Source organism: Notechis scutatus, chromosome 9, assembly GCF_049901735.1.
Source record: "Notechis scutatus isolate UNSWTSFEM ecotype Mainland chromosome 9, rNotScu1.2, whole genome shotgun sequence".
Taxonomy (NCBI): domain Eukaryota; kingdom Metazoa; phylum Chordata; class Lepidosauria; order Squamata; family Elapidae; genus Notechis; species Notechis scutatus.
In genome coordinates, this window is record NC_142017.1 from 7,808,359 (window position 1) to 7,832,824 (window position 24,466).

Sequence of the window (24,466 nt, forward strand, 5' to 3'; positions counted from 1 at the left end):
GGGCAAAACTCCATTTTTGTTTCCCCCCACCCCTGGTAGTACTTGGTAGAGCAAACCAGACACTCCCCAGCACCGATGATGTCACCTGGTAGGGTCGTGAAATGTCTGCATGCAAACAACCAAGCTCAGAAAGCACCAAGGACTCCAGTGAGGGTAAAACCTGAACCTGAGAAAGTCAGATGTGGGTTTCACAAGTGAAATGATACCCCCAGCAGCTGTCTTATGTTGCGTATCTGTGGTGGCACATTGGTTAGAGTGCAATACTGCAGGCTGCTTCTGCTGACTGCCGGCTGCCTGCAATTTGCCAGTTCAAATCTCACCAGGCTCAAGGTGGACTCAGCCTTCCATCCTTCCAAGGTGGGTAAAATGAGGACCCAAATTGTTGGGAGCAATAGGTTGGCTCTGTAAACTGCTTAGAAAGGGATGTAAAGGACTGTAGATATAAGTCCAAATGCTATTGCTATTTCCTTCCTTCCTTCCTTCCTTCCTTCCTTCCTTCCTTCCTTCTTCCTTCCTTCCCTTCCTTCCTTCCTTCCTTCCTTCCTTCCTTCCTTCCTTCCTTCCTTCCTTCTTCCTTCCTTCCTTCCTCCTCCCTCCCTCCCCCCTCCCTCCCTTCCTCCCTTCCTTCCTGGCACAATCCTTAGAATGCAATATTGCAGGCTGATTCTGCCCACTTTCTGGAGTTTAATCCTAACCAGCTCAAGGTTGACTCAGCCTTCCATCCTTCCGAGGTCAGTAAAATGAGGACCCAAATTGTTGGGGGCAAGATGCTGACTCTGCAAACCAGTTAGAGAGGGCTGTAAAGCACTGTAAAGTGATATATAAGTCTAAGTGCTATTGCTATTGCAATCCACGGACAAGAACATATCCAAGATCTAAACTATCAAGCAAGAATAAGGATTGCAGTAGCAGATATGAGAAGAGAGAAGTCATTTCCTTAATCTGTCTTTGGTAATGAACTGCTTTCTTTCTCCATTTCAGAAGCCATTCATCTGTTTCACTTGCTGGCAAGTTCTCTTCCCCCCACACCCCACTTGGCTTAATGCAGAACAAGTGCATCTGTTTTCATCTGTCAATTCTTCAAGCAACGCTGGAACATGAAAGTGCCATTTCAGAAACAAAAGCCATAATGGATGAGACTTCAGCTAAGTGTAAATAATGCAAATACCCCTTTGTTAGCAAATGCATGAAATGGCAACATATTTTTTTCCCCCAATGGACCTGTTCTTTTGGCCTCTTAAAAAGATGTACAGGGCTGGGTTGGAAATGATACGTGCCATAAATCACAGGCTATCATGCCCGATTGATGGATTGGGGAGAAGAAGAAAAGCAGCTGAAACTGGTGCACGACAGAACGTTGGCTACCATCGATCATGGACTCAATGGGGAAACGCGAGCCAAGATTACATCCAGACAAGGTGCAGCTTCTTTAGGGGGGAACTTCATTCCCCTGAAACAGCACATTTACAGTCTTGGAGAGCCACCACAGATTCTGCATGCATGTGATGAAAGCACGGATGGGATTCAAAAAGTTTTACCACCGGTTCAGTGGCCGTGGAGGCTTGTTGGTCGTGCTTTGCATGCGTGCACACACTTTGTGTGCATGTGCATGCCAGACGTGCACTTTGCACAGGTGCAGAGACATTTCACCTCACCTCCTGCAAGCCTGCACTCTACTAGTCCCTTCTGCAGCTGCTGCGCAGCGTTCTGCAGTGCCACGCAAAGCAGCTGCTCTTCAAAAGCAGAGGATGAAGGTGAGTATGGGAGCCCAGGTGGGTGAGTGGGCCCAACAGCAGAGCGGTGGAGAGAACCCAGTTTGGTCTCCACTGCTCATTGCCGGTACCGGCTCGGCAGAACCGGACTGAACCAGTAGAATACCATCACTGGATGAGGGCTTTCGTACCATTGTGCCTAGAATGTTGGGATGATGCCCCTTAATGAGCCAGTTGGGTGATGGCTATTCCTGCTCTGAAGACATTGGATCCTGACTACTGTAGCATACTCTACTTGGGGCTCCCCCTTAAGAGCAATAGCACTTAGACTTATATACCACTTTGAAGTATTTTGCAGCCTTCTCTAAGTGGTTTACAGAGTCAGCTTCTTGCCCCCAACAATCTGGGTCCTCATTTTACCCACCTCAGAAGGATGGAAGGCTGAGTCAACCTTGAGCCTGGTGAGATTCAAACTGCCAAATTGCAGCCAGCAGTCAGCAGAAGTAGCTTGCAGTACTACACTCTAACCACTGCACACCATAGCTCTGCGTCACCATGTCTCACCACTCTTAAAAGGGTTTGGAAGTCTTAAGCGGTGTAAGAAGGGCCTGCTAGGGTGCAAGAAACAGAGCTCCTAGGAAAAGTTCTTATTTGTGACCAGGTTGATTACTGGACATCATTTAAAGGATTTGTATCGAACTAAAGAGTTCCTAAAGAAGTTAAGGCTTGGTCACTTTTCCTATTGCAAATCTTTCTGCTGTGAAAATTGTGATGGTGGTGGTGGTGGAGGAGGAGGAGGAGGAAGAGGAGGAAAGAAAGAAAGGGAGGGGAAGGAGAGGAGGAAGAGAAGGAAAGAAGGAGGAGGAGAGGAGGAGAGGGAAAGAAGTAGTTGGAAGAGAGAAGGAGGAAATGGAAGAGGAGGAGGAGAAGTAGTAGTAGTAGTAGTGGTAGTAGTAGTAGTAGTAGTAGTAGTAGTAGTTCATCTTTTAAGATAACAAGAGACAGCTTTCTCCTGCATTTAGGGATGTCTGCAGAAAATCATCCAATAAGTCATGATGGCAGATGTCAATAGTGTGATCAGAGCTCTGCTTGTTTTTTGTGTGTCAAGATGTCACATGTGACATTCATAACAACAGGCAAAACTCATATTGCACTTTCCCACTGCCATCTTGACTTTTTAAACCACACTTTGCAGATATCCTTGCCTGCTTTTCTCTCAGACCCTGGAATATTCTGGAATATTCTCCTTATGGAATTGCACCTAAGCTCTTTTCTCTCAGCTCTTGGACACTCTATCCAAGTGCTTTTCCTTTATCAGGAATACAACTGCTAATTAATATTAGCTTTAATTTTAACAATCATTGGAATTCATGGGGTTGAACAGTTGAGGTTTTCAGTTATTTTAATTTTTACATTTTTAAAATCTTGACATTGCCTTGAGTATTGAGAGGGGGATAAATCAAATTACTAAACAAAGAAATTCAATCAATAAAAATACTCGCAGAACACCATGGAGGGGAAATAACATCAAGAGTGAAATTAGTGCCAAGAATTATTATGCTTTTCGTCACACTCCTTTAGTGCCTTTCAATTTAATTTTTGCTGGAGGTGCTTGAGACTTGATGTCATTACCAGGGCATGAGTCGTAAGTGGCAGAGAATATTCATAGAAAAATGCAAAAAGTGTCTTTATTATTTTATTATTTAGATCAGATGTTTCTTGAATCCCACAGAGTCCCATCGGGCTGTTCCAGTCCTTAAGCTCTCTTCCTTCCTCTTGTCTTCTTCTCAAGTGCTGCTTTAATGCTTGTCTGCTCTAACAGCACAAGTAGTGATTCAAAAGGTGACAGAGCTGCCATCTGCAATTCCTTCAGTTCTGAAGGACTTTCTTGTAGTGCAAATGAAAGGTTTTCAAGGAAAAAAAAAACCCCAAGAAAGTCAGTTGCCTTTTGAAAAGCACCTTTGGGTTGCGTTGCCAATTTTAGTGAAAGCGTTTTTTTCCTTGGTAATGCTTGGTAAAGCAAATTCCCACCTCACCAGCACGAATGATGTCACCTACTAGGTTCATGAAAGTCAAGCACCAAACTCAGAAAGAGAGAAGCAAGGACTTCCCTGAAGGTAAATCTGAACTTTTTCTGGACTGTTGGGCACTTTGGGGATTTGGAGAGTGTGTTACAGAGGCTCTCAAAAAGAGCTATCTATAAATTAGAGGCTTTACCACACATGCTCTATCACAAAACATCCTACTTGGTAGAAGACAAACTGTAAAGTCTCTTCCCTCCAACATTCATTTCAATCTCTCCCATAGGTTCCCCACAACTTCATATTGCCTCATTTCTCTCCTTCTCGGGTGGGTTGATGTGTTTACGAACAAAATATTTTCATTTTTCAAGGAGTTCTTGTAAAAGATGCTTCTAGAAACCATCAGTTTGCTTTCTCAGCCCTGTGAGGGAGTCCAGATAAGATGCATAAACCATGAATACTAATGCTGTCTTTATTGTAAAGTTCCAGTGACAGAATCTTCCAAGTGTGAAAGTCCTTATCCCTTCCTTTACTTTGGATAAAACTAGGGAGTGTTTCTTCTGAAACATTTCCCACAACCCTTTTCTTTTTGTGAGATGAGGTACGTTTGCATGATACCATAGATATGCAGTCTGTGGCTCTTCCTTCTGACTCACAAGATTATTTCCACACACTATTACAGTAGAGTAACCAGCTCCTCTTAATGATTATTTAATTACCGGTAATTTAACAATATTTTTAAAAAGCGGTAGTCATGTAGCTAAGGAGGTTGTGCCAATATTCCAATGTTCCAATATTTGTGGGGCTGCCACAAAGAAGAGGGGGTCAACCTATTTTCCAAAGCACCAGAAGGCAAGACAAGAAATAATGGAAAATAAAGAGTTTACGGGCACACCAATGTCCTTAAATAATGGTATTCCTAGTTTAAACCCAGAAAAAGGAAATGAAGTGAAATTATAAGAGGTAGATGCACCCAGAGAAGAAAGTTCAATGAAGATGTATTGTTACAGCCTGCTCCAAGTTATGTGGAGTTAGCACTCACATGGATGGGTCATTGATTCACATACTTTGATCTTGTGAGTTATTGACATCTTTTTAGAACAGTATTTTGGCATATATAAGATTTATGGGAAAATGTCAAAGATATGTTGCATTACATTCCAAAAATGTGACATTTGATTGATTTCGAAGAGCTCTGTCTATTTCAGGTGTGGAGAATTGCTAAGAATATTATTTTGAGAAATTGGAAAAGCATTACTCTTCTGGATATTAAGAATTAAATTAAGGGCATATGCTATTTATCCATTTTTGAAAAGGCAATCTTTCCTACCAATCAAAAAAAAAAAATACAACACAATATGTTTCCCTTGGCATAGATTTCATAATATTTTACAATAGAGTCTCATCCTTTTTTTTCAATTAGAAAAAGGATTATAAGAAATGTACTATTTGATATATAGGAGACATGCTTCGATTGTTTGCAAGGTTCATTTCTCCCCGTTTTGTTTTTATTATGTTTTTTAATATGTATTTGTGCACTCTTTTAAAAACTGCAATTAAAAATGGAATAAAAATATTGGATTATTTAAAGAGAGCACCAACCCGAACATAGGAAAAATGGCATAGGGATTTAGCCACCATAGGACCAAGTCAAACAACCTTCAAATTTATAATAAAAACACAGCATTATCATACGTTGGAAACATGGCTGATCCATATTCAGCTGCGGAGCCAGAAAATCAAGCTAAAAATACCACTGCTTCTTTCTTCTACCCCAGCCCATTTTCTAAAATGCCTGTTTGCATTACCTCCCAAAATATACCCCCAAGGACAGGAGACATCATTGTCCATTTGGAAGAAAAAAACAACAACCTGTGTCTTTGCATAAACAAATCTAAGAAAAAAAGTAACATGTGGATGGAGGCACAGTCTGAAATGAAACCAGACAGCCCCTAAAATATAACACAACTAGTATGTGATGGGCCCAGGCTAGCAATATTTGCCCAAGGGTGGATAATTTGTCAGAAAACGATGTTAGTCTCTTGAGCTGCTTACACTGTTATATCAAATAAATCATGTGACAATTGGAACAGGTTTAGGATATTTTGTCAAGCTTAAAAGACTCTTGAGTAGACAAACCAGCCAACCAGGACTAACTGAGGCTAACATAATTTAAACTTTTCTAGAGCAAAGAACATCTGAATGCAATGAATCCCATTTCGCCTCTAGCAGGCCACAAGTGGTCACCCTCTTCCTAAAAGCAGTTCCATAATTTTAGAACTTCATGGACTTAACCTTTAAAAGAAGAGTATTCTTTTAGATAACAGCAGTGGTGGGATTCAATTTTTTTTTACTACCGGCTTGGTGGGTGTGGTGTGGCTTGGTAGGCCTGGCAGGGGAAGGATACTGCAAAATCTCCCTTCCCTTCCCTCCCCACCCCACTAACCTGCTTTCCAGCTCTGTTCTCCTGTGCAGGGCAACCAAAGAAGACCCAGCCGATCAGCTGGGACTCAAGAGGCAGAGAATAGATGGGGTTGATGGGGCCAGTCAGAGGTGGGATTTGCTGGTTCTCTGAACCAGCAAATTTCTGCTACTGGTTCTCTGAACTATTCAAAATTTCTACTACTGGTTCTCCAGAACTGGTCAGAACCTGCTGAATACCACCTCTGGATGGCAGTGTAGTGTGGTAGGAGACAGCTTGGAGCCCAAGACAATGTCCAGGAGGGAGAAGAAATTCCAGAGTTGGGACTCTGAAAAGACCTCAAAGAAATGGGGTTGGGAATCTAACCACAATTTTTGCATGGTTTATAGTTCTTTGTTTACAGTTCTTTGGACACATTGGAGGAAGAGAAGGCAACACTTTATTTAGATGAAGCAAAAATGCACAGAAGGGAACAGTAAGAATCTTAGAATTGCTAAAAATTGTGTTCTGTGGAATTCTGGTTAACTTCTGGTATAAGTTCTTCTGAAAAATATTTTTGTTTTTATAGTGTCCAACAATGACATGCATTAACTTAGTTTTGAGATCCAATATTTTCAGATATTCATATTCTTTTTAGGTTTATTCCTATTAGATAGAAGTTGTCATCTGGACAAAGAAAGTAGATGTTTTGTATTCTATCTACTACATGAAAGACAATTTTGTTCAGCATTGAAAGTATAAACATATGGCCTCAAATACCCAGTGGACTGCAGAATTAATGTTACTGTCACCTTAAAAACCAATAATGCATAAGTACATATTAGCTACTGATGATTATAATGTCTTATGGCTTTCATTCATTTAAATATGTCAATGAAGACTCAATTATCCAGGCCAAAGGTTGGATCATGGCAACTGGACCAATCTTCGTTAATCTGAAACATTTCGTTGCTCATCCAAGCAACTACATCAACCTTTAGACATCTTTGGCCTCCATGATTGAGTCTTCATTGACATATTGCAAGCCATTTGGGGGAGAAACCCCTGAAGTTGGTGTGGCAAGAATTGGTAGCAGTCTAACATCTCTCTGACTCTGCCTAATTAATTTTGCTCTGACGTAGTTGCTTGGATGAGCAATGAAACGTCTCAGATTAACAAAATGTTGTCCAGTTGCCATGATCCAATCTTTAGACGTTCATAGAAATATTTATTGTACTTTGATGCATGTATAGAACAATAAACATATGCCACTCTAATTTTTGTTTCTTTGTAGATCCCCCTCTTTGTTATTGTTTTGTCTTTTCTTTTTCTTTAATTTTTGAATGCCATTAATAGAAAAGATTTCCCGGGGGAAAAAGAAAAAGAAAAAAAGAAGCTTGTTAAATGTATATGAGAAAAGAACTCAAAATTTATCATGATATATTCTTTGCTTTTGTTTTCTGCTCCTGACCAAGAAAATACAATTCTATTACTTTGGCTGTCCACAAGACTGTGGGTGCCTGTATCTCATATTTTATCTGAAATCCCAGAAATGGGAAGTCAATAACTATCTTAATGAGAATTCCACAAGATATGGGTTACACTTCCATTCCCTTTGGTTTTTACAAGTTCTGCAAAATATATCTCTGTCACCATAAAGACTTGCCTCTAAAAATTCTGTTGCACTTGAACAAGGATTTTCTTGCGATAACAAATCCAGCAAAGCCTTTTCTCATTTTTTTCAGAAAGGAAAACAGTTGCATTCTTATTATCAATTATCCTTATTATTTATTCCTGATTATCTTCATTTTATCATTTTTGGTCTCCCTGGTTTGCTTCTGTATGTTGTCAAAGAGCTGGGTTACCATTTTTCTTTGGTAGTGAATATTATTCCCCTTCCTTTTATTGGGGATTAAAAAAAAAAGTCCTTAAAGTGATAAAGATAATAGCAACATTAAAATCTAGAACTGATAAAATCCCAGCTAGTATATAACCCTATGTCTTGACATTGTGCACAATGTCAAGCATGCATGTGAAATTTCTCCAGTTGTCTGATGTGGTTTGGGTACACAGTCCAGAATTCACATCCATATAGAAGGAAAGGGATAACCTCAACTCGGAAGATTGATAGTTTTTTTTGGTGATATAGTTCTTGTTATTGATTCAGTTGACTAATGTTAATTATTAGTAATCAAGTTGCTTGATTAATAAACATGTATATATTAGGAAAACATGGAGAAAATGCTGTGTATGTTAAGAAAATGGAGGTTTGATGTTGCTGTTTCTTTTAGGGAAAGCCGTGCCTTTAAAAAAAGGAAAACTGGTTCAGGAATAGTTCAGAACAAATTCAAGGTCATAGATATGGGGACTGGAGCAAAATCACAGTTGTCACTTTTATCCACCATCTCTTCTAGCTTTGAGCGAATGCAAGTGCCATTCCTTCTTCTCATATTTGCTACAAGAGACTGGCAATAACAAGGCAGATCATCAAATCCGGGCAATGAGAATCTTTTTTTTTCCCCAACAATTTTTGTGGCACTAGGCACTGCCCCCAACCCTTTGACAATTATCTTCACAATCTCCCAGAAACCACAACTTTATATTTTAAATTGAAGTTGAAAACTGAAGCTCCCAGAAATGTTGTCCCCTTCCACCCTGCTTTGGTGCAGGATTGTGCAAAGCCTATACTTCTGCATTGTTTTGAGGGCTATTTCTTTCTCCCTTCCACCCTCACAGGTAGACACACATTAAATCAAAACCTGACCTTTCATTTTCTTCTCTTTGTTTACAGATCGTTCAGTGGAAAAGGGAGAATGGTGTCCTTTCTTCTCTTCACTTTCATTTCCAGGTTGTGAAATCGATAGAAAAATCTGACAGGTCTGCAGTTCACATGCAGTTAAGAGGCGAATTGTCTATGTATTGATTCATTGAAAGGTGATGGACCAACAATGCTTTTATTGTAATTGGTTTTTATTTCTAGGGCAGTGGCTGGAGTCTCACTTAGGAAATTATTTTGCACAAGATGCTACCTGTGGGAGAAGAGCAGGCAGAGCCTGAGGTGGAGTTAAGTGACTCAGTAGCCCAGAGTTTTTTACATTCCCACAAATGGTCCGAATCCAGTCCCTCTTGAATTCCATTAACTTTTATCCAGTGCCTGGACATTAATTGACTAAACTCTTGTATTTAGACTTGAGCAATAAATCTTAACTGCAACTTAATGTATGGTCCTGATTCTTCATGCCTGCATAGATTTCTGTAATGTATCCTGTCTATGGACACAAAAAGGTCCACAAGATTTCCAATCAGCAATAAATGTAGCTATTGTCTGTTTTCCGATCAAAGAAGTGAATTTAGTCATCTAGGCAAGTTCTATTATCTTCAGCGATCATTCCACCATTGTGGGTAGTACCGAATCTTTCCATCTTTCTGCATACAATAATCTAGCTGCAAGCCTAGATACAAAACTTTTAAAGAAATTGATTTTAAAAAAAACTTATGTACATATATACAGTGTAGACCATGATCCAGTGTTGCATATACAGATGTAACCAGTGGTGGTATGCTACCGGTTTGGACTGGTTTAGCCGAACCGGTAGTAAAAAAAAAGTCTCTTATGATCAGTTGAGAGGAGGAAAAAAAATCCTCAGACGATCAGCTGAGGGGGAAAAAGAAGAGAAAAGTGCAGGATCGGCCCTCCCACTGGCCTCTGCACTTTTCTCTTCTTTCTCAGGTCTCAGCTGGTGTGGGGGAAGCTGCACGCACATGTTGGGCAAAGCATGCCCACCAAGCCACGCCCACCGAACCGGTGGTAAAACAGTTTGAATCCCACCACTGGATGTAGCTGTAACCAGGACATGGTTACCTCCAGATACAATCACTTATCTACTATGCTGTTTCTTTGTATTAACCCATTTCTATTTTATCCCTTTATTTCTTCCTAAGATATCGATCTATCTTATTCCAAAATTAGACTATGTAGTACATTATTTTTTATTGGGAAAGGTCACAAGACTAATCCATCAATCAATAAACTACTATTACTACCACAATGCAGTCTGATTATTTCCTGTCCTATCCAGCGGTGGCTAATTTATAGATAACTAATCCTACAAAAATCAATCACCCTTGAGGAAGACAGGAGAGAAAATTGGGCAACATAATGACTTTTGGCCTGGGGCTCACTCATCCATCCACAGGCTCACCAAAGAGACAAGTCAACTGGAGACCAATTTTGACTGTCCTAGATTTCTGACCATAGAGAATGTGAATCATACCATGAATTTTGTTTTTTGCACTTTAGAGTGGCTGTGGTTTTCCTTCTTTTCCTTCTCAGTATTTTTTTATTCAGCACTTTGCAATGTTGATAATCAAAAAGAAACTTTATTTCAGTCATTGACCAATGAAAGTACATTCAATAAAGTGAGAAACACAAAACCATGCTCTAACAGGAAGAATTGTTAGCAACCGTTGGTGGGCGAAGCTGACACATAATGCAGCAAAATTGTTTTAGATTTGGAGAGAGATCTTTTTTTATATATAAATTGTTTAAATCAAATAAAAGTTATCAGAGTGCCCTGGAAATTTAAATACAAAATTGTTAATCAACTGGTGGCGTATGTCCCAGTAGAACTGGTAGTATAGATGAACATGAATTATGGTTTCTAAGGTACCTCTGTCACGGGGGTACTAGGCGATTTTTTAAATATTTAAATAAGAACCATGGTGGCACAGTGATTAGAATGCAGTATTGTAGGCTAACTCTGCCCACTGCCAGGAATTCAATCCTGACAGGCTCAAGGTTGACTCAGCCTTCCATCTTTCCCAGGTTGGTCAAATGAGGACCCAGGTTGTCGGGGGTAATATGCAGACTCTGTAAACCAGTTAGAGGGGACTGTAAAGCACTATGAAATGGTACATAAGTCTAAGTGCTCTTGCTATATAAGTCTAAGTGCCAATGCTATTTCCCTTTCAGCCATGGGGGTGCAGTGGTTACAACAGGCTACTTCTGCTGACTGCCAGTTTCCAAGAGTTCAGCAGTTCGATTCTCACTGGTTCAAGATTGATTCAGCCTTACATCCTTCTGAGGTGGGTAAAACTAAATATTGTGGATATTATAGAGAGAAAAAAATGTCTACCTCTAATAGTATTTGTTGATTAGATTCTTGATACAGGCACAAGCAACAGATCATCTTAACTGGAACTTAATGTGTGGTCTCAATTCTTCACGCCTGACAATTACTATCACACATTTGGAAATAAGGCAACTTTCAAGAACATGATGGTGCACGCTTTTGACCTGACCTTGGAAGTAATATGTGCCATAATATCTTCCCTAACCATAACATCAGGCGAACTAAACTAAATCTTTGTCAAGGCATGGTACGTTCATCCATAATGCTCAGACCATTTGCAACAAAGTCCATTTTTCCCCACTCAGTAAATCTATAATGCTATTTATCTGAATTATATTTCTGGCAATAAAGAAATAAACAAATAAAGATGGTTCCCTGAAACAAGGAACATTTTTAAAACTGATAATAGTTCTTCCACCTTGCTTTTTTTTCCTAGGGCACTTAATATTTGATCCATTTGACTGTGCTGTTGTATTACTTTGTAATATGACCAATGTTCATTTCTTCTATTATTTATGACAGGAACCAGATTTGTATTGATTGAGATATTAAGAAAAACACATAAATAATCACAGGGGAAGCAGGGCTAATGATCAGACCTTCAACATCTCACTCTTCTGTTTATACCCTTGCTTTTGGAGCAAAGCAAAATTTCTTTCTTAAACTCCATATCTCCTTTAAATCTCTCACATCCAACCAACCAAGGATGCTGTTCTGAACATCACATAACACAATCCTTTCCTTCCTTCCTTCCTTCCTTCCTTCCTTCCTTCCTTCCTTCCTTCCTTCCTTCCTTCCTTCCTTCCTTCCTTCCTTCCTTCCTTCCTTCCTTCCTTCCTTCCTTCTTTCCATTCTTCCTTCTTTCCTCCCTCCCTTTATCATCTCCCTCCCTTCCTCCCTTTCTCATTCACCACTCACCCCTCTCATCCATTCCAACTTAGTGTCAGAATCCCTCTGATTATGAAGAGGAACTCTAGATAGGTCAGTGTGGGAGAAGAGCATACAGTGCTGAAGGATGGAGTTAAGTAAGTCATCAGCCTAGAATCGTTACATAAGTCCAACCTCTCTTGAATTCAATTGACCCTGCACCAAATTTAGTATTGGTATGTTAATTGACTAGATTCTTGTGTAAGCAATAAATCTTCTGAACTGAAACTTATGTCTCATCCTGATCGTTATACCTGACAGTCAGCACATATATGTTGAGAGGTAAAATATAGGTAGTCCTTGACTTACAACCACAACTAAGCCCAACATTTCAGTTGCTAAGTGAGACAGTTGTTAAGTGAGCTTTGCCCCCTTTTAAGACATTTCTTGCCACAGTTGTTAAGTGAATCACTGCAGTTGTTCAGTTAGTAACACGGTTGTTAAGTGAATCTGTTTTCCCCATTGACTTTGCTTGTCTCAAGGTCACAAAAGGGGATTACATGACCCAAGGACCCTGCAACGGTCATGAGTCAGTTGCCGAGTGCATGAATGTTGATCATGTGATCGCGAGGAAGCTGTCACATAAGTGTTAAAAAATGGTCATAATTCACTTTTTCCAGTGCTGTTGTAACTTTGAACGGTCACTAAATAAACCGTTGTAAGGTGAGGCCTCCCTGGGCTTTGCTAAATTTTGGTTTAGACTTTGAAATCTAAGCAAAATGGAAACTTTTTTGGCAATGGGAAAAGGAAATTAATATGAGAAAGATTTATCCAGTCCACAAGAATTTTCACTGCTATGAAAATACTAAGAATACATTATGGAGAAAAATATTTTTTTGATATTAATTTTCCGCCTTTAGGTATTTGTGATGATGATGTTATCTGTTCAATCTCTTTACCCTGTGAAATTTCTCCCCCCAGTTTTTTCCTGAACGCTATCACTCTGCTAAACAAATAATTCCCTCAACACTGTCAAACTATTTACAAAGTCTGCACTACTATTAATCTTCTCATCACTCCTTATCGCCCATCCCCTCTTACTTGTGACTGTATGACTGTAACTTTGTCACTTGTATCCTTACAATTTATACTGACTGTTTCCTAGTATGATTTGATTGCTTATTGTATCCTATGCTATTATTAAGTGTTGTACCTTATGATTCTTGACTCTTGATGAATGTATCTTTTCTTTTATGTATACTAAGAGCATTTGCACCAAGACATATTCCTTGTGTGTCCAATCACACTTGGCCAATAAAGAATTCTATTCTATTCTATTCTATTCTATTCTATTCTATTCTATTCTATTCTATTCTATTCTATATACTCTCTTGTGTTCGTGCACACCCATGTACACATATGGATACACACTTTGGGGTATTACTTTTAATGGTTTCACTGAAATAACACAGTTACCACTTTATTTCATTTCATTTACCACAAAGCAAATAGAACTTGGCTGCTGCCAGAGCCAGCTCTATTGAAGAAATGAATAACAGGCCCAAAACAGTATTTCTATACAATTAACTTGTCACATAACTGTAAGGAGGCTGGCAGAAAAGTTTTCAAGCAATATTTTTTGCAATATTACACAAGACATGGAAACCGGGTTGCTGCATGGCAAATGCAAAGGTATGCGTTTGTATTACAGAATAGATCTCATGCATATAAACACAAATTTATTTCAAAGGGCTGTAGCACTGGGACAGAGCAAAATTGTACCAGAGAACATTTTTCTGCTGGCTTGTTTATGGAAGCCCTTAAAATTTAATAAAGCTAATGAAAGGGGAACAAAAAACCCTCAGAACTCTCTGAGTGAATTTACTATGAATTTTGCCTGGACAAGCAACACTGTGGCTATTACACAGAAGAAAAGAATATGTCTACCTCTAATAGTATTCATCCTAACAGGTTACATAGGGTGGGCCTTCTTTTCATCCCATCCCCTAAATATTGCCAAATGATGGGAAGCAGGCCTGGTCCATATCGGTCCCTGTCCTATGGAACATGCTGCCCCCTGAAATTTCAAAGGCCTCTACCCTCTTAGCCTTTCATAAAACTACATATGCACACTGGCCCAGTTGAAGAAATTTAGAAGCAGAAGCAGTTGGCTTTAGAAGCCTATCTATTCAGATTCCTAGAGTAATGTTGTAATGTCAATTCTGGCAAAACCAGACACAGGTCAAACAGCACAGTGCTGTAAAGGAAATAGAGGATTAGGTATGAAATGATCTGGGATCAGAACAGCATCTATTAACATGCATTGGCTTTGGATGAACCATTAACATGATTTACCCATAGACGCCATGGGGCAATGTTAGCTTGTTGGTGGACCTTCCTAACTGGAAATTCCTTTGACCCAAAGCAAATGCAAGTGAGTTTCAGATCATACCTCAGATCATTCATAGCCCGCTTCTACCTGTTGTCGTAACTTCAACTTGGAACCATTACTTTGGATCTTAGTTTCTGCAGCAACAGAAAAGACTTCCTGATTTTCTTTGCCATGGCACCATTTGGTGTACCTCAACACTCATATCACGTCTCCCTTCGGTCTGTTCTTGTATGTGAACATCTCAAGTTCTTTCAGCCTGTCCTCGTAGGTCACGTCCATAAGTCCATGTATCGTCTTTTTCGCCATTCTCTAGATTGTTGTAGAACCAAATAAGCTTCTCCTCCATATCTAGCTATACATCTCTGGGATAATGTAGATTTTTTTTTTAAAGCATGCATTCCTGAGCTTTGTTGAAAAGTTATCTTGCCCAATTCTTTTCTACAGCCCTTTAACTTCTACACAATCTGCCAAGACAGATAAGGAAGCACTTTACCAATGAGGTGGGGAGATCAGAGAAGTGGAATGATGAAATTCTCTCTTAAGGTCAAACCTTCCTGGTAATACTATCTCAATTTCAGGAGTGAAGTGTGCCATTAATTTTTTTGCGAGAAGATAACTTCCTCAGTCAAGTCTATCTGCCCTGTGTATCCATCAAACGCTTGCTTTTAGCATCCCGCTGCAGTAATAGACGGCTTGCAAAATCAATTAATAGGGACGATTGTTCACACTCCTCTTAGAATGAGCATTTTTGAAACATTTACCTATGTTAATCATAAAATATTTTATTCTGGAGATCCCCAGCTTAATTACAAGAAATGATTCTCCTAGTCACTCCCTTACTGCGATACACATTCATAACTTCAGTGTGCAATTCCCTACCTAAGGAGGTGCAAGCTTCATTTCCCATAATAGGAATAGATGTATTCATTATTATCCTGTGAAGGAAGCATCTGTTCAGAAAAGAAGACACGAATATTGAATAGCGTCAACTCCAGTTTTTTTATTTGAACAGGAGAGTAGAACTTCTTCTAATGGGATATAAATTTGGCTTTAGTGAGATAAAGTCAGAATGTTTTGGATCACTATAACAAACAAACCAATTAAAGCCCTCTGAAACATCTTAAATCAGAAGACCCAGTAGCCCAACTAAAGACTCATCTACAACATACAGTGTAAGGACTATAACAGCCACTATGTAGGATAGATAGGCAGAAGACTAGGAGAGCAGATTCAAGAACATCAGCTAGCACTCAGAAGACATTATGAAAACTCCTTAAACTCACAACACATGGACAGACTCAACCATAGTTTCAATTAGGAAACTTTGAGCATCCTACACTCAGGTAAATCCAAAAATGCTAGGAAATTGCTGGAAGTCTGACATTCAGACAAATCAGCCATCAACAGGCACATGGAGATAAACTACATTTAGACACCATTCAAAAGAGTCAATAAAAAAGCTAAGAAGGAAATACAAAGACCATCAACTGGCACATGGAGATAAACTACATTTAGACATCATTCAAAAGAGTCAATAAAAAAGCTAAGAAGGAAATACAAAGACCAGAAGACATCCTCTCAAGTAATCAACTCCCAGATAAATAGGGATTAATACCAGACAAACAATCAAGCAGAAAATAATGCCTCACAGAAAACAATATCCTAACCAAGGAGAAAAATCACACCCCTACCAACACTGGCAGGGAAAGTTGCTGTATATAAACAGGGACCAAACCCCACACTCACCAGCATGATGATGCTATCTAGTTGGGTAGTGAAGTATCTGCATGCAAACAACCAAGCTCAGAGAGCATCAAACACTCCATGGGTTTAACCCTGAGTTACACATATTCTCCTATGTCGGAGTCACTGATATATTGCTTCTCTAGGGCAGCTCAAATTACAAGTTACATTCTCCCCCATGGCAATTATTTCTGTTTAGTGCAAGTACTCTCAGAGATAAATTTTCATTATTTTAAGTTAAAAGTTATTCTTCAAAGGAAATGTTTCTGTACATCTATTCAACTATATATTTATCTATGCATGTCATGAATCCTTCTCTTTTGCTCTCTATTTCTCCTCTCCCCTTCATTTAAAATACACATTATTTGGGCAAATTGCTAATTACATCTCATTAGCTCCATTAGATAGACCAGGCCATGAAATCAACTCTGTAAAAGACTAATACTACTCTGGCTAAATAAAACAGCATCTTGTAAGTCTGATTATGCTTTGCCTCTTTCTCCTTCTTAATGTGTTTATTTAGGCCACTTCTGGATGCTATCTTGAAGTTCTAGACCTAAAAAAATGTTTTATCTCCTGTTGCCTTGGCAACAGAGCTTGCCTGTCTCCATCAAGATCATCTTCTTCATTCTCTACATCCCTTCTCTTTTACACGATGCTTTTAGAACAAGCCTCCCAAAGGAATTATCTAAACCCATGTTGTGCCTGAGACCACACAGGAATTATCCACCAAGAAAAACAAAGGGCATAAATTTTTGTAGAAGATACACACTTTGATCATGTCCATTATTTATTTCCTTTGCATAATCCTGACTTCTAAAGGATTTTGGTGGCTGCAACTATTTGGCTAAAATGGGGACTGCATTGTAGCTGATAAATGTTTCTCTCCTAGGGAGCAAAGAAAAAAAAATCAGCTGTGAACTCCATGTGGCATCAGGAAGGTCCTCCAGCCAGTAAATGCTCAGCTCCATCCAGTTGCCCTGACTCTATCCAGAATTAAGGGATTATAGAGTTGTAAAGGGACGCGGTGGCTCAGCAGCTAAGATGCTGAGCTTGTCAATCAGAGAGGTCGGCAATTCGGCGGTTCAAATCCCTAGCGCCATGTCACGGAATGAGCTCCCGTTACTTGTCCCAGCTTCTGCCAACCTAGCAATTCGAAAGCATGTAAAAATGCAAGTAGAAAAAGAGGGAGCAATTTGGTGGGAAGGGAACAGTGTTCCATGCGCCTTCAGCATTTAGTCATGCCGGCCACATGACCACGGAGACGTCTTCGGGCAGCGCTAGCTCTTCGGCTTTGTAACAGAGATGAGCACCGCCCCCTAGAGCCGGAAACAACTGGCATATATGTGCAGGGGAACCTTTACCTTTACCTAGAGTTGTAAAAAGTGAGATTGTAACCTATAGATGATTGTTTCTTGTTCTCTGATGGAATATAAGCTTTAACATCTCTCAAAATGTTCTTAAAACCTTACAATCTGATGCTATATCTTTTCCCCCCTTACATTTATAATGGAATAAATGAGATCCCAAGGTCACAGCTCTGGCTGTGGTCCTTAGAGTGGTTCCAATATGTTCACCAAACTGTAATTTTTAATGTCACAGTTAGGAGAAAATATTAAATACCTGGGAAATAAATCATGACTACTGTGTTTAAATTATTTAAATCCACTTCTGGTCTTAACTCACCCACCTAATTTTTGACACTTTAGCGGGATTTCCATGAGAGTCCAAAAGAAATATTTTTAAACAAAAATTATAGAAAAATACCCTAAAACATAATCTGTGGTGTCTGTTAAAAAAAAGGACAGCTTAAAAAAAAATTCAAGGGAATCAACTTTGTATTGCAATCTCCTCCTTTTGCTATTTAAGCGCTCAATTGAAGATAATAGTTCTGCTATCAAAGAAATGAAAATAATTGGAGCTGATGAAGAGTTAATGTAATATTTAATTAAAAATGCCCCAAAGAAATATTGCAAGGTATGCATACGTGTGAATGAAATGGTAATGACCTGAATGAAAATTGTCTCTATAAAATACCCACCGTGAAGAGGAATGTAATCAAAACCTAAATGGCAAAACTGATGTATACAAAAACAAAAAACTGTCCAAGAATGTGGAAGAGTTTTCTAAATTATCCCGGCTTGCTGCAAGCAGATGGCCTTGATCTTATGAACAAAGTCTTCTCTTTGTCTCTCAAGGGTTTCATGTGATGCCAGAACAAATCAAAACTGAGACTCGTTGAATAGCGATCCGGCATTTGAAATTCATCTCATGCACTCTGATTTTCCAACTGCCCTTTTCTCTCTGTTTCCATCTCCTGGTTCCCAAGAGTCCTGTCTGATGGATCAGAGAAATGGGGTTTCTGGCAAAAAGAAGGCCACCATATTTATTAAGTCTTCTTGCTACTTCAACTTCCTCCTTGACTTATCTTGGCATTTGATAGGCTGCTACAGACTGTGGAGGGGGGGGGGCGGAAATCAGGGAGAGGAGAACAGGTTTTCATCTTCAAGAGATGAAATGATGCTATCAAGAAGAAGAGAAAGGAGCCTAGACAGATGTGGTACTGAGAAAATCTTGCTCATTTCAAAAAGGATTTCCTTAGATTTCCCCTATCAATTTTCTAGTGGATCTCCTCCTCCATCATGTTAGCTCAGGAATTCTGGGAGTTGAAGTCCACAAGTCTTAAAGTTGCCAGGTTTGAAGAACCTTAATCTAAGACACTTTCCTTTCTTAACTTCTACAGAGTGTCCCTCACTTTCCACTTTGTATTTGTAGGACCCAGCAGGATGAAATGTTGTATGGGCTTTTTGGTATTTTTCTAATATCCAGCACATCTTCTCTTCGGAAACTAAGACGATGTCTTAAAATGGACATCTGGTTATGTCTTTTCAAGATTTCGTGCAGATTTGTTTTCAGTTCTGGACATGCTGAGAATTGAAGCTGGCCAGAACTTCCTGCAACCACATCAAAGGCTCCTCCTGTTGGGATGAAATAAACATTAATAACATGGCTCCAGACGTGTAACTTTAAAAAAAAAAGTTTGAATTTTTACTTTGACAGATCATTACATCCTTGTGAAATTAATTGCCACCATGCTGTCATGGAAACTGGAATAAAAAAATTTTTGGGAGCACCTGCCACAAAGCACATGGTATGAACAAGCTCAGATATTTGAACAAGGGGGCAAAATTTTCATTAAGTTATGAAGGATAAAGTCTTTTGGGCTGTTTGCATGGTGAAGACGAACCGGTCAATCTTAAATTAAATCTGATAGAGCTTGCACTTTAACAGCAGCAGTGAAATGTGGGTTTCTAATGTTTGGTTAGACTGAGTGTCAAAGATAAGCTCCATTTGCAGTGACAATAAATAGGTAGATGTTTTGCTTAGCTGGAAAACAGACTGAGTTTTGTCCTTGGGCATAAACAACATTTTCCAGATACAATAGAGAGAATATGAAAAAAAATACAGTAATAGACCCTCGAGAAAGGGTATTAAAATGCATTCATATCTGTTAATGGCAATCAGAGATGGAGGTTAAATCACCAGAAAAAAAAAAAGATGCTGAGAACTGAGTTTGCTGAGAAACAGTAGTGTCAGCCTTAAACGTTCCATTCCTAATCCCCAGGGATCTTCCAGAGTGGCTGTGCTATTCTGCCAATTCAGTCTCCAAAAGTTGCTTTGTAGCATGTGGAAATGTGAACTCAATCCTGGAAAAATGATGCAGCAGTTGCTTTAAAAAGTTGCAAACTTGATTAAATAGTAACCCCAGGAAGAGAAAGTGGGAAAAAAAGAGCAAAAAAGAAACAGCTTGCGTGTATTTGAATTATTTGGTGATCTTTGGATTTTTGGTTATTATATTTGAATGACTAAAATCAATCGGGTGGTTGTTTAAAAATTTATACAATGGCACTACTTCTGGATGAATTGAAAATGGAACTTAAAAAGTACAAAGAAGATGCACAAGAAGGGAAGGGTTCTTTTGGCTTCGTTTTTCAATTCTTAGAAATGGAGATTTGGAACTATGAGAAACAACAAGAAACGACTGCAAAACAAGAAGACTAGGACAAAGAAGAAGCCATCTTTAATGAACAAGTAAGTAATTTTATGTGGGGAAGAAAAAGGAAAGGGGGAAAAGAGAATGGAGAATTTAAGACTTAAAAAAACAACCAAAGAAAAGAAAAATAATTCAAAAAATAAGTATAATACTGGAAAGCAACAGAAAAGGGGAATACAGAAGAGAGAAATAGAGGTAGAGAGACAAGGGGGTAAAAAGGGGAGAGAGAAGAAGAGAGGGAAGAAGGAAAGGAAAAGAAGTTACAAAGGACCGGAGCAAGATATAGAGAAACAGGACCTCTTTAGAGATAATGGGTGAAAATCTAACTGAAAAAGGGATTTTGTAAAGGTACATAAGATTGTATTATTATATTAGTAATAGAAATAACTTTAGAAAATTGGAAACAACGTATGATTAAAATGAGGGATAAAATAGTTAGTGTAATTTAGTAAAATGTTTGTGAATAAAATAAGTGAAATAAAATAAATGAGAAAATTGAATTAGGAAGGAATGGGAACATTTTAATTAGTTAATGTTTTATAACATATAAGTGAAGAGGTGGAGGAATTAACTATGGAAAGCTTATAATTGTTCCCTTAGAAGTATGTTATTTAATTGAAAAGTAATGTTAAAGATGTTAAGACTTTAATGAATATTAATATTAATAATAGAATTGAATTGGAATGGAATGTTGTTTTAATTATATAAATTTATAATTTTTTTCTTTTTTTAAGAATACAGTGTATATTTTAAGAATGTACCAAGCAGAATCCAAATGGAAGTTATGTATTATATTGAATGTTACAACTTTAGGGAAAAGATATAAAGGCGTCATACTCCAATCAGTAACTACAGGAGAAATTTTGTTTAATGAGAAAAGATAATAGACAATTGAAACAGGACAGACAAAAAATATAAATAGAATGATTTGAATTGAGATGAGATAATTAAAATAAAATTGAGAAAATTAAAAGAGGGGAGAAGCTATGCAGAAAATGTAAAATAGTAATAAGATATGGAATAGAATATAAAAATGAGCATGAACCTCAATTTGTGTCTGTACGAAGAAATGTAACCCGGGATTATGTTGCTTTCAAAAAAGATGTTTTATTTGTGTTTTTTTTTCTTTGTGAAAACTCAAATAAAATTTACAAAAAAAAAAAGTTGCAAACTTGGTTGTCTTTATGCCCTTGCATGCTCTAAAATCCCCTTTGGAAACTCAGGCCTAAAAGTGGTACATCTCTAATCTTTTGCTGACTCACTCTGGCTGACTCGCCCCAGCCGACTTGCCCAGGAGAATTCAATGCAGGATAACTCAAGAGAAGAGCAAGTAGAATTGCTGCTCACCCCAACGTCAAGGACCTCAAGTTTCAAACCTAAAACAAGAAAACGTGATCTCTTGAGTTATCCTGCATTGAATTGTCCTGTGGCACATTTGTCTGTGGTGAGCTGCCTATGGCAAGTTGTTCCATGGAGAGTTGGCTGGGACAAGTTGGACAGGGCAAGATGGATGGGGCAGGTTGGTCAGGGTGAGTCAGCAAGTTGTCCTAGACCAGTGATGGCGAACCCTTTTGTTGTGGTGTGCTGAAAGCGCATGTGTGTGCCAGCACCCACAATGCAATGTGCCCCACCCATCCCTGTGCATGCAAACACAACACCTCCACCCCCTTACCTGCAATGTGCATGCATACGCCTCTCATGTGATTTTCGGCCCGTTTGAGGCCTTTTTCACCCTCCCAGAGGCTTGAAGGAAGCCTCTACAGCCTCGGGAGGCTGAAAAACGAGACTGAAGGGCATAAATACTGGAAGTGGTAAAACGGGCCTGTTTTTCGGCCTCCAAAGGCTGCAGAGGCTTCCCTCAAGCCCCCAGAAGGGTGAAAATGGCCTCCCCCAGGCTCCAGAGGCCCTCCGGAGGCTGAGAACAGGCACTTCCAGTATTTTCAGAAAGCCTGTTTTTCGGCTTTCCGAGGCTGCAGCGCCTTCCCCTGAAAACTGCCTCAAACGGGCAAAAAATCAGCTGGGAGCAGCGCACATGCACAGTGCAGGTAGGTTTGGCTGGGGCTCGCGTGCCTGCACAAATGGCTCTGCGTGGCATCATGGTTCTAGACCTTGCTGGCAAAGGGATGGGGTTCAAGGAAATACTATTCACTACCTTGCAAGTGGAATGGGACAACTTGCCATAGCCAAGTCACCGCACCCAACTTGCTGTGGCCAATTTGCCATGGCCAACTTGCCACGGTCAACTCACCATGGCCAACTCACTGCAGGACAACCCGCTGTGGGACAATTCAATAATTCAGTTTAATTATTTAAAGTAATTTTAAAAATATTTTAATTTTTGTCATTCATATTTCATTCTGTTCCTCCTTTGGCATCCTTTCTTTAATTATTTTATTCCACTATGTCTTCAATATTAGTGTAACTCTTGTCCTACGGCAAGTTATCCCACAATGAGTTGGCCATGGTGAGTTGTCTGGTGGCAAGTTGGCTACAGTGAGTTGGCCATAGCAAATTGTCATAGACCACTTGGCATGTGATCCCGAGTCAACTTAAAAACCCACTTAAAACAGAGGGGTACATTTCAAGGTTACAACTGGTAAAATATATGGCAAATTTAACCTTTAAAATAGATTGCAACTGTAAGTCTTCAGTAGGTTGCAGTGTCTCGTTTTCCAATCCTAATCTGTAGGACCGACATATCTTAGCACACTTTCCTATAATTTTGAAGCTGTAAAAACATAGAAATTACAACAAAAGACCTAAATCAGGCTAAATTCCATAGGAAAAAACAAGGAAAGTTTTTTTTAAAAAATCATCCCCTATACGGGATGATCTTGTCACTTATGGCCACAATGTCTAAAACCCCAAACTTTCTTCCAATAATTTAAATGCAGTGAAAAGTTTCTTGTATCTAATCTTGGATGAGAGATGTTGCGTATACTTAATTTTCCTTTTACGTTTACATGTTCTCAAAAAACAAGTTCTTTGCTTCAGGGCACAAATGTCGTCTTGTTTAAATATTTATTGAAAATAAACATTTCTTCATTTCAAATCAAATCCATTTATTACTGCCATAAGGCCGGACACAGTAAAATAGCCAATAATAGAGCTGGTATGTACATCTATATATGTCACAGAAAAAAACAATGAGTTTAATGAGCTCTAAAGACAAATAAGAACACAAACTTCAAATGAACATTTTAGGATCTCTCTCTAAAATATTGCGGATAAATGCTAAGCCTTAAATAACAATTTTGAAAGAGTTTAAAAAAAATAATGCTGCACAGAGTAGGCCCCTTTTCACCACATTTCTGGGCTGAAAAATATATTCATTACACCTTCTTTTAATAGAAGAAAATCATGATGTGATATTAATAGCTCCATGCTGCAATAGAGAGCTGCTACCATTCCCAACATAATTCCTGTCATGGCCCTGTCGGAGACTGAATCCAAGGACGAAGACAAACAGCTGACAGTGAGTGGGAGTGTGGCTCTATTGGCTGTGAAGGAAACTGGGGAAGGGCAAAGTTCAGCTGGGCAGAGCAGGAAAGAGGTAGAACAAGGGAGAGGGAGTTCAGAGAAAGACCCAGACCCACCCCCTCTTCATCCTAGGGCACGCAGGGAGGAATGGAGAAGAGAGTAATGTGGGTTGCATGGCTTATGGGGGAGGAAAGGGCCCTGATTGCCTTCATTAGCCACACCTGGGAATGAGAGTTTCAAAGAAATGCATGCTGAGTGGGAGCTGCTGGGAGCAAATGTGAGTTTATCTTGTTTTGACTTTGGTTACCGGTGCTCCTGGCATCTTCCCAACCGTGTTGAGTTATTGCTGTACTTTCACATCTGGAATTCCTTGTTCCCTCTGCTCCCACCTAAGAGTCTCTTGAAATTGTAGAATTTACTCCTCACTATTTCCCCCTCTCTGTATTCCAAAACTATCTTTAAAGGAAAGCACTGCAGACAATGTAAAATGACGCCCAGCTACAGGGTTGCTGAAGATATATGCAAATTTTGATAAAACACTATATCGAAAGAATCTTGCTGATTGTTTCTGGTGGGTTTTTCCCCCCCCCTCTAAGATTTTTTTTAAAAATAGTGTTTTATCATCAATAAACAAAGAAGGAACACAGGAACAGACTGAAAGGGT